Source organism: Abramis brama (genome assembly GCF_963993115.1).
Source record: "Abramis brama genome assembly, chromosome: 10".
Lineage (NCBI taxonomy): Eukaryota > Metazoa > Chordata > Actinopteri > Cypriniformes > Leuciscidae > Abramis > Abramis brama.
In genome coordinates this window covers 20,340,412-20,352,555 of record NC_139972.1, presented here as the reverse complement: position 1 = coordinate 20,352,555, position 12,144 = coordinate 20,340,412, and the positions used below count along the sequence as shown (strand labels likewise).

The 12,144-nt window shown below is 41.3% G+C and overlaps 1 long non-coding RNA gene across 1 annotated transcript in view; it reads left to right on the top strand.

Moving 5' to 3' along the window:
• Window positions 1-8,403, top strand: part of LOC311091011 — a 70,714-nt gene extending 62,311 nt beyond the window's left edge. Inside the window, exon 6 of the long non-coding RNA XR_014607982.1 lies at window positions 5,422-8,403. This is a non-coding gene — a long non-coding RNA (uncharacterized lncRNA). The remainder of the gene's footprint in view (window positions 1-5,421) is intronic.
• Window positions 8,404-12,144: the final 3,741 nt, after the last annotated feature.

Sequence of the window (12,144 nt, the reverse complement as noted above, 5' to 3'; positions counted from 1 at the left end):
ACATCCTAAATTCAAATTCAAATTGTGCATCCTGTTTTTTACTTTACTACTCAATTCAGGAATTGTAATCCAATCGACTTGGCATTCTTGATCAAATTTTGAATGAAGCAAAGTGTGTGTGTGTGTGTGTGTGTGTGTGTGTACGTGCTTCTGCAACAGTCGCTGGTCTCAGAGGAATTGAACTGATTGAAGAATGGAAGAAAGACAGAGAGAGAGCGAGAGAGAAGGTGGGGGGGGGGACATGACATCCCCAGCTGTCCTGTGACATCACTGCACTGGGGACAGGAAGTGCAGGAGTTATTGGGCAGGCCGGGAAAACATGGGGTGACATCAGAACTCTGTCTGGGTCTCATAGCTATCCATCTGGATAAACCAGAGTGAGACCCCCTCTATTATTGTCTCTCACTCTCCACTCAGTCTGTTTTTTCTCTTCTTATGTAATTAGAGATATAATGCTCTCCATGCCATGTGTTTCCTCATCTCATCTCCTGTCAGATTACTCACAGCTCATTCTTTCAGTCTGCCCGCCTCAGGGGCTCTCTCTCACACACACACACACACACACACCGCTATCTGCCCACCGTCCACCCACACTGCCCACACACACATACTATGGCCTTCACACTGCCTGTCATGCATTATGTACAGCACGCATAGGAAAACAGCCGCTCATTTACTCAGACGTGTGACCTCATTCTAAATCAGACACATGTTTGCAGCACTGACCACACATAGAGACAGATAAGTACACACACGTTTACACTCTATATTTCCCATAGCATTAGCACATTTGCACGTCCAGTCTGTCATTGATAGAGAAATGTATGCCAGAGCTGTTCAAGATGCAGGGAGTTGTCGGCTGATGCTGAACTGAAGACTTTTGGACGAAGATGTTTGTTGATGTTAGACAGCACGACAAGGACAAAAAAGCTACATCAGTTACTAAGTCAGTTCCACCACGAGGCCCTAAAGTCAACATGAAACAGATTTCACAACCCTTTCACTTATGTAATGTCATATATTCAATGAGGAAAATATACGGTCAAACTAGATTTTATTAGTCGGAATTGACTTGCATTGTGAAAAGTGGTCTCTATAAGAGGAAAATAAGAGGTCTTGTCAGTCGAAAAGAGACTGTGACAAAGTTATTACATTACATACAAGGTATTAAAAAAACGTTCATTTTCTTCTGAATAACAGTGGCAGACCAGGAACAAATTCAATTTGGTCAATTTGTATTTCATATTGACTTTACAAACATTTCTATCAGAAAGACTCGGGAGGCAAAACAGCGTAACAAAGCATACATTTATTAACAGCCCAGCAAGCATTTATAAAGTTCTTTGGCGTAGGCCCCGTCCGTAACTCGCATTCCAAGGGTAACTAACGGATTCTGCATTTCCTGCCTGAAGACGAAGGCAGGGGCGCAGCCAACCCCTGGGAGGTATGGACAGGGACCATCCTGGTGGGAGGATGGAGGTTAATTGATGGCGTCAGCATCTGCGAACTCAGACGTGTGTAAGTACCGGTCTTTAATACTGCAACCAATACGATTGGTTAGATGTGTCTTCCTGGCAGAACTTACGCTAAAGCTTTCATATCAGTTTAGAGGGTAATCCATTGATTAAATTAATGCAAATAAATAGTTTTAGGGCTGCACAATATATCAGTACTACATCAGTTTTCAACTAATATTAGAGTTTAGTTTATTTTATTGTTTTATTAAAGGTATTGGCCAATATTAGATATGCATCTAACACTCATTGGGTTTATCTTTAAAAACATATACATGACTCGTGTAATCTTCAACAAATCTTAAAATAAATATTAAATTCCATACTATACATGATATGAAATATCAATAAATTGTAGAATTGATTACTTTTTTGTGTTTTATTTTTCTTTTCTTTTGACAAAAGTATTATATTCTTATACATTATTATTAATATATAATAATGTATATTATATACATCATATAATATGAAATATTTCATAAAATTAAATAATAGATATATTAGTGCAATCTAATCTTCATGTACTTTCTGTTAAAATGGCAAAAAGGCCATAAACTGAAATAAGGTATGAGTGACAAGAAACTGATAAACTAGTTCAAATGCAGCCTGTAAGATTACACTGACTCTCTTCAATCTCACCTGATTAGTCCCTTCAGACTTAGACTGCTTATATACACTTCTGTGTTTCTGTCATTACAATAATTACAGTCTGTGGCCGTACAGTTGTGTGTGGCAGAGCAGTGGTCATCCAGTGTAAAAACATCAATTCTGAGCTGACACAACATCCTTTATTAACGTGTGTGTGTGTGTGTGTGTGTGTGTGTGTGTGTGTGAGAGTGGTGGCTGGAGATTTCCACATGGCCTATCTGAATGTGAAACACATGTTGATGTGTGGGTGGGAGAGTGAGGAGAATATGTGAGGGTATCCATGTCTCAGTGTGTGAGAACACCCCTCTCTACCATCTGCAGGAATAGTTAATAACGTGTGTGTGTGAGAGAGAGAGAGGGTGTGAGTGTGTGTCACAGACCTTTTCTCCATCTACATCTTTTCCATCTTCTCACATACTTTGATCCCCATCCGGCTATTCTCGATGCAAATGATGTTAGGCACCTCATCTATGGGGGTTGACATCATATATGGCCCATAATGCAAAGGATTTTGTGGGTTTGACCCCGAATCTTTTGTTCTGAAAGATATGGATCATGTGCATGAAAGTGTCTGTGTTATACCTGAGTGTGTGTTGTCATTTGTTTCGGTTTGTTGTGGGACGGACAGTGGGAATGTGCGATATGCATGTGTAGGGTGAATGTGAAGTGTGTGTGTGTGCAGTGTGTGACTGTTGCGTGGGCTTATGGTGTCTGGCAGAGAGTGGTGGTGCTGCAGATGGCAGGAGGTAAGGAGAGGTGTGTGGTTGCATTAATACGGCCTGCAGTTCTCGTTAGCACTAATCAAGGGCTTCCTGTACTGAAAGAAGCCTGGGTTCACCTTCCCAAGCCCTGCAAGCAGCACACTCTCTGCCTCTCCTTTATACACAAACACGCACACACCCACTCTCGCTCTCCCCGGGTTACACAAAAACATATGCTATGTTCAGAATAACATGCTAGCATACTAGTCTTACTATTCATGCAGTGTAGTGTATACTGAGCATGCAGAAAATCTGTTTGCAGTGAATTACCAACTACATTTGCCAAAATTTGCAGTGTAAAACAGCTCACATTAAATTGAATAATATATCACACAATGCATTGCACATAAAATGAAAATAAGATAGATAGAAATTAAAATAAAGTTTTAGTCTCTTTTTAAATTATTGATCATATTACTAAATGCTAACACATCTTTACATAAAATTTAATTTAAAAAGGCTAAATAACCATTTAAAGATAATTACATGCTCCTCACATGCAGTGCAATGAGGTCATGTGACCGCATTTTTCAACAGGCGAATCAAATGCTCCGCTCTCAACCCAGATACAAACACTGTTGTCAGATAATGAAAATTTGATGGATGAACTCATGGCTCGATTGGACTCTTGTCGTGTCAAAAGTGACTTTTCAGTTGTATGGACGTCGCCATCTTTGATATCACTTGTCACTGATAAGAGAATACGGGCTTGACTCCCATTGCATATTCATGCAGACAGTAATCGAGACGCTACCGTAAGTTGCTGTGGGAATGGGACATTTCATCAGTTAAGCCCAAAGTATACTTCAGTTGTGACGCAAATGCTTAGCGTTTGCATACAGTCGAACACATAGCCTTTCAAAATATATTGATAGCATGCGCAAACACAGGCGGTCGACACATGTGCACTAGAAAGATTCATCCTTGTCCAGTTTCTGTGCTATTTTTCTCCAGAAGTTCTAAGAGATAAAAATGTCGTACATACAGAACAGTTCTTCAAAGTACGTATAGCAGTGCATGCGTACTGTGCTGATGGTCAAATTTACGTTGAGTGTAGCCTAGCGTACACATAACCATAACCAAAGTATAGTGCGTATGCAGTATACGTGAGCAATAAGGTACGAGAGGCTGTGCTGTATCTAGTATGCCATTCCATACCTTTTTCTGACTGCCTCACTTCCCTCTCTGACTTCCTGGGCCTGTTCGACAGTGCGGTGACCTCACTGTGCAGGATTCTCGTCTCCGTGTTCCACAAAATGAGTTGGAAAATGCAAAATTGTGAGAGAAATCTTTTCCATATTCATGCAAGCTCCCCACCCCGCTCCAAGTCTGCTGGCCAAGACGAGGTCTGATCGGGTTGTCCCTGCGTGAACTACAGCAGAGGTCGTGACCTTTAGTCAGAATGGAGAAAGTGGACCACAGAGCGCTAATTGAAACAAAAGACCTCTTTACGGTCATCCTGGCACAACAGGGAGGTGCAACTTATAGCCAGTGCGGTGCACACATCCTGCACTTTCCCACACAATGACTTGGACTCGCTTAGAACTGTGACGTCAAGGCAACCATCTATATCAAAATAATAGTTCCAAAGTAAAGAAGAGGGCATGCATCATTAATGCAGCACACATATAGACGGAAGGGTGATAAAGCAGACCTCTTATGTAAAACAATGACCGTGAGACTAGTATGTTATTCCAACCTACTCCACGTTCGTATTTTTCTTCCCCACGCTGTCGGTCTATATCTTCCTCTGCTGAGCTCTAAAGAAGCGCTCGAGTTAAATATATGCTTTTAAGATGTGGAAATTAGGGTTGTGCGCCAGTCAGAACTGATTAATAATGCCTTTTAAATTCTAATTGAATTCCTGAATTTGAATTGGGGTAGCAAACATCATGGCAAATTGTAATTTCAAATCAGGTTTTTACTTATTTTTATGTTTTTATTAGTTTATATGAAGAAGAATTTCTTAATTATTTGAGAACACTAAACATATGGTAACTTATAAGCTATGTACATATATGTAATTAAAAAATATTTCCCTTTTTATTTTAAGGAACTAGATTTAAAATCAATTGAAATTCATTTTTTTTATATAGGTCTGTTTTTTTTATATAGGTCTAGTTTATAGGTCAGTCAGACAGACAGACAGACAGACAGACAGACAGATAGATAGATAGATAGATAGATAGATAGATAGATAGATAGATAGATAGAAACTTTCTATGACATTATAATCATCATTGCCTTGACCAAACCTTCTCCAGCTTTGCTTGCTTCTCACTCACTCTCTCACTCGCTTTTTTTCTCCTTCCCTAACTTCCTTTCTGCCCTCTTTAATGCACTTTAATAGTGTGTGGGGAGGCACTTTGATAAATAGACTGAGAAAGACATAAGAGATTTGGTTTAACTTTTTTTTTTAACTCACACTTTTGGCTGTACACTGCGTGTGTGTATGTGTGAAATCCTTTATTTTTTGTAAGCTATCCCCTTTTTTACAGTGCCCTGGGCTTTGCAATGGATAGCTTTCCCCCACCCTCCTGCTCCAATCGGCCACCCCCACCCCCAGCGCTGAAACCGGGCCAGCCCCAGCTGCCTGTCCAGATGTGGGAGAGAAGGAGAGGCAAGGTCCAACAGGGGATGAGGGCCTGAAACAGAAAAGGGGCTCCACAGAGAATGGAGCATAAAAGAAAATCAAGACATTCAGAGAGAGGAAGATGGAGAGATGTCAAGGGGATGTCTGAATTTGTTCCCAGGGTCTTTAAGTGAAATTCGCACATGGAATGGAAAGGTGTAACTGTGGCTTCCAATTCATCTCTGGATGGTTCCAAATAAGAGGATCAATGACACTAGATCTGAATAGTCATTACAATCAAGTCTGATCTCATGATCTCAGTGGACTGGAACATGTCCTATCCCAGAGAATGCAGACTTGGCATAGTTGTTCCTGCTTGCCTGTGCAGGTCCTTCCAGGCCGGTCCTGATTTATGAACACCCCCTGAGCTCTCTCTCCATCCTGGAGGGGCTCTCTGATTAGAGATGGAGAAGAGAGGGCGAGTGCAAACACTCACGCATCCACTCGCACACCCCAGCATTTGGTTCTAATTACACACGGGGCGACTCCAGGGCCGGGTGTCATCTAGAACACGGAGCTAGATTTACACTTGACATGTTTTATTCACACAGGTTGGTCCTGGCCTGGTAATTGCAACATATTATCTGGGCCGATTCATCAAAGGGAACAGCCTGCTACAGTAAACTCTTAAATGAACGACTCATATGGGTCGCAGACGTGAAAAGTGGAGGGTTTTATTAGCACAAAAAAAGACTGAACCAACAAGTCCAGTCCAAATGCTTTGGTAAAAGAGGTGTTTGTGAAATGTTTATGCCTTTTTGGAGGAATACTTGGAAGTGGCCTCTGTTATTGCAGAACAATATTTGGTCAGCCATAGTTTGGTGGCAGTATATTAAGTCATATTTTAGTTGTCTAAAAGCCAAAATGTGGCACATCAGATGAGGGTATCCCCTTTGTTATGGTTGTTAGCCAAAGGCTACCCCTTGCTGCTTTAACAGGAGTGTTAATATGTGAAGCTAGTAAACACGCCAGTGGATTCAGAGACTTAAACATGCTGCCCTGCACATGATGCACTGAAGGCCTAATGCACAGAATTGTGAAACTGGGAAGAGATACAGTAAGCGTGTTTACGTTAGGGTTGCTAGATAGATAGATAGATAGACAGACAGACAGACAGACAGACTATGAAGTACTCTAAAGCTATTTTATGGGGTGAAAGTTAGAGTTCTCCATGCACTTTGTGTTTAAATAAACCCCCTCTTACAGTCTAATCCTGTTGTAATGAGCTTGATTGTATTATATATTGTCCGCCACTTACGGCATTTTGCCCAAACCTCCCACAAAGCATGACATCAGAGTACAAGCCCAGGCCGGAAATGCGACAGGTCCCGCCACACGCAACATGCGAGATGCACCCTTCGACACGTACAATGCACACCATGCCGCCGGGAAACAGGGACACAGCACCACAGGCTTGATGGACAAACCAGACCACCGCACACACATAGACACACATGTACATTCTTTCAAGAGGAAAATGGTAACAGTCAGTCCTGTGCAGTAAAATAGAATGGTGCACCTTCATTGTTCTGGCCTCTGGACTCTGGCCTCGCTTCCTGACACCTTCCGTTTGGGCTCGCACACAGATGGCCATGGATGTGCAGGAGCAAGTGCGCCCACTCTGCCTGTCCAGACCCAAATAGAGAGGCATAGACAATCGTATGTAGCCAAGGAGAGGTAAAGGACTTTTTGTTGACTTGGTGTGTGGGTGGATGGTTGATGCTATTTGTGTAATACTGCCCCTAGCCTCGGATCAGATGAGTCCCATGCTATCCCATGCAGAGAGCTGTCTATATCAGGGAAACTCATGGAGACATTTAATGCGTGTGTTTTTATGTAAGTTTGTGAGGAGTCGCGGGGGTGTCACTGTCTGACAGGATGCTTGGGTCAACTGTCTACGTGTGAGTGCAGCCGGGCCTGGGCCAGCAGGTCAGGGTTGGGCAGCCCACAGGAAACGGCCAAGACATTCTGGCCCAGTGCTGGAGGACTTAACCCTTGCACTGCCAGCCTGGTCGGGCTCACACTGTTGCCGGAACTGAGACTCCCGAATACAACTCTTTCCAACTGAACTTACAGTGCATATGCTACATTTTGTTACTGACATATGCTTTGTTAAAGGGATAGTTCAACCAAAAATGGAAATTCTGTCATCATTTACCCACCCTCATGCTTTTCCAAATCTGTATGACTATGTATCGTTCAAAAGTTTGGAATCGTATGATTTTGTTCAAATGTTTTTTGAAAGAAGTCTCTTATGCAAAGCTGCAAATAGTAATAATGTGAAATATTTACATTCAGTGTTATTTTAGTATCATTAGTCGTATAGTTAATGTTAATATTTAGAATTCGATTTTTTTTTCACTGTAATTTTAGCTGCAGTCCGTACCTTTTGTTGTGTTCAAAATGTAAAGAATTTATATTATAAGCGAGTACATCATGAATCCATTTTCCATACCATGTTTTTGTCTTATCCTGAGTCAGTACGGTACACCTAAGTGTTTATATTCGGACTTTATGTTTTAGACTGGTACGGGTAGTACCACAGCCGAGTAGCCCAGTACCAGCATGACTCGTCATAGACATAAACAGAGAGAAGTAACTCCGGCTACAATGTTCTTCCGCAAGACGCATGCAGTTCTGTTTATTTACCGCTAGAGCGAAAAAAGTTACGGACTGCAGCTTTAAAGTTTTAGTAAGTTTGTAGTGAGTTTTTGACATTTTTATTCGTTTTTTTTTTTTTATATGTCTAAATGGTATTAATTTGTATTTATATGAATTACTTATTTTAGTAGCCTACTTAAACTAAATTAAAATTTGCCTTGGCAACCTGCTGAAATAGCCTAATGTTATTTGTTTATTATATATTTTATTTCAGTTAATATTTATTTTAAGCAACGGTTAGGTTTAGTTTTAGGTAATGATAATAACCTTGATTACATTTTAAACATTGTATTTTAAAATGTAATGACAAAATTCAAAGCTGAATTGTCAGCATCATTACTCCAGTCTTCAGTGTCACATGATCCTTCAGAAATCATTCTAAGGCTTCCGGGTTTGGAATGACATGAGGGTGAGTAATTGATGACAGTTCTTTCATTTCGGGGTGAACTAACCCTTTAATATTTCTGTGGAAACCGTGATAATTTTTTTCTGGATTCTTTGATATATAGAAAGTTCAAAAGTTCAGCATTTATTTGAAATAGAGATCTTTTGTAACATTATAAATGTCTTAACTGACTTTTTTTCCCCCTTTCTGAATAAAAGTATTTAAACAAAAAACCTACTGACCCCAAACTTTTGAACAGTAGTGTATTATGCAATATCATATTATATCATTCATCTATCCATAATCACAGGAAGTAACACAAGTCCTCATAAGAATGTTTGGTATTTGCTTTCTAATTTTAGTCTCTTCTAGTGCTCCTCCTCGCCCTGGGTGTGACAGTCCAGCCTTTCAGACTGGAAACAATGTGAAGCAACACCTTCATCATGTAACGCAGCACCCCTGTGTTCCCTGCCATAATGGCTCCTTCTCCCAGTTCCTCGACCGATGGCCTCTCTAGAGTGCAGTAAGGAAGGGGGACTTCAGCGCTCCTCTGGCCACGAGGACACTGCGCACTGGAATAAGTGGACAGGAAGTGACTCTCAGAGTGAAGGAATTCTCAGACGGCAGGGGTCCATGAGGAAAGGTTGACGTTTTTGGAAAGCAAATGATGTTGTGATGTGCCATCAACAGCCTGCAGGAAGTGGTGGTCTGTACAGGGCCATGTTTATGTTGTTCAGCGTAATGGATTTATATAAATATGTCATTGATGAACCACTCACATCAAGCCCCATAAAAAACGTTATATAAACTTACCGGCCACTTTATTAGGTGCATCTTGCTAGTACCGGGTTGGACCCCCTTTTGCCTTCAGAATTGCCTTAATACTTTGTGGCATAGATTCAACAAGGTGCTGGAAACATTCCTCAGAGATTTTGGTCCATATTGACATGATAGCATCACGCAGTTGCTGCAAATTTGTCGGCTACCACATCTCAACGGTGCTTTATTGGACTAAGATCTGGGGCCGGTTGCATAAACTGCTTAGACTAGTCTTAAAAGTTAGTCATCTAATTTTTTTCTTCAAGACTGGTGCTAATTTTTTATCAGTTACATAAAAGTCAGTTACATAAAAGGGTAGATCGGTCTATCAGAAAAGTAAGACTGATTACCTCTTGACTAATTTCTAGTTGGCCAAATTAGTTCTTAAGACACAGTCTTAACATAGTGGCTAAGTTTATGCAACTGGTGACTGTGGTGGCCATTTGAGTTTAATGAACTCAATGTCATGTTCAAGAAACCAGTTTAAGATGATTTGAGCTTTGTGACTTGACGCGTTTTCTTGCTGGAAGTAGCCATCAGAAGATGGTAAACTGTGGTCATAAAGGGATAAACATGGTCAGCAACACCACTCATGTAGTCTGTGGCATTTAAACAATGCTCAATTGGGACTAAGAGGTGCCTAAAGTGTGCAAAGAAAATATCCCTCACACCATTACACCACCAGCCTGCATTACAGCAGCAGCCTGAACCGCTGATACAAGGCAGGATGGATCCATTCTTTCATGTTGTTTATGGCAAATTCTAACCCTACCATCTGAATGTCGCAGCAGAAATCGAAACCCATCAGACCCAGCAACATTTTTCCAATCTTCTATTGTTCTAATTTGGTGAGTCAGTGTGAATTGTAGCCTTATTTTCCTGTTCTTAGGTTACAGGACTGGCACCGGTGTGTCTTCTGCTGCTGTGGCTCATCTGCTTCAAGGTTCAACATGTTATGCGTTCAGAGATGCTCTTCTGCAGACCTCGGTTGTAAAGAGTGGTCATTTAAGTTACTCTTGCTCGAACTCGAACCAGTCTAGCCATTCACCTCTGATCTCTGGCATCAACAAGGCATTTTCACCCACAGAACTGCCACTCACTGGATATTTTCTTTTTTCCGGATCATTCTCTGTAAACCCTGGAGATGGTTCATGTTGAAAATCCCAGTAGATCGGTTGTTTCTGAAATACTCAGACAAGTACGTCTGGCACCAACAACCACGCCACGTTCAAAGTCACTTAAATCAGCTTTCTTCCCCATTCTGATGCTCAGTTTGAACTTCAGCAGATCGTCTTGAACATGTATACATGCCTAAATACATTTTTATATTGGTGCCATTTGATTGGCTGATTAGATGTTTGCGTTAACGAGCAGTTGAACAGGTGTTCCTAATAAAGTGGCCAGTGAGTGAATATATATATATCTTCACATTCCTAAAATAATTGCCCAAGTAATTTTTTCACGTTTCTCAGAAAACACAAAAAACTGAACCTAACTTCAGAGGTTGAGTAGATTTTCGTTCTTCTTGATGCTGCTGCCATCTTGAAAAGCTTGTAAAATTGCATAAGTTTCATTGTCTTTTGACTTAGGCAAAATAAAACGGCCTAAGTCACACTCTATACTACAGGGGTAGAACTGCATGATCTTTTCAACTGAGGATGTGGGCGATTTTACCAGAGGTGGCCAGCATCATGAGGAAATGACTTAATGACTCAAAAACTGACTTAGGCAATTATTTTAAGAAGGTGACGATATAAAACATATGTATATGTTACATTATACATTATATTTAATAAAGTATATACTGTACACATATATATATATATATATATATATATATATATATATATATATATATATATATATATATATATATATATATAATTACACATTAAATATAAGTTAGATTTTTATAAATAGGTCATGGATGAGTCACTCACACCGAGCCCCCTCAGTATTTCAGGACAGACGTCTGTTTACTTCCTGGTGCCAAACAGAGGGCATCTCTGCTCAAGAGCCCCCTAGATAGCGGGCTAAACTTAAGCAGGGCTCATCCTGTTTTGGGATTCTGCTGTAACCTTGAGCGTTTTGACTTTCCTGCATCTCGCTCGAAAACAGTCAGCTGTTATCATTCCCGCGTCATGTTTGTACCCCACACAACGATGTTAGCCGGTCGCTCTGATACTTTACACCGCATCTGTTTGCTTCTGAGGGAGACGCTCTTGACCGTTATAATTTGTGCATTCATGTCCATCTCACCGATGGCTGCGTTCCAACTCTCAGCTTAGCCAGTAGGGCTTTCTTGGTTTCACATCCCTCTTCAGCCAAACACAAACACACACGTCCGGCCAGCCTGACCCAAGCTATCTCTCCGCCTGCGAGTGCCAGACGCACACACATACACACATGCCCTGGACCCTCCTGCTCTTCCCACGTTCCTCCTCTCCCTCTCTCCTCTGTTCTTCTCTCTTCTCTGCTTGCGTTTCCTTCTCTCCTTTCCTCTGCCTCAGCACCCTTGTACATCTCATTGTCTCTGGTCTCTTCATCTTTCTCCACTTCCTGTGTCTTGCACCCCGTGCCCTCTCACGCCCCCTCTTTCAACCTCCCCCTCTTTCTCCACATCTCTCTCTCTCTTCGCGACGTGACTTTTAGCACAGACATTGGGGCTGTTGCCAATAATCTGGGGCAGAGAGGCGAGAGATGAGCGCACACACACACGGACAC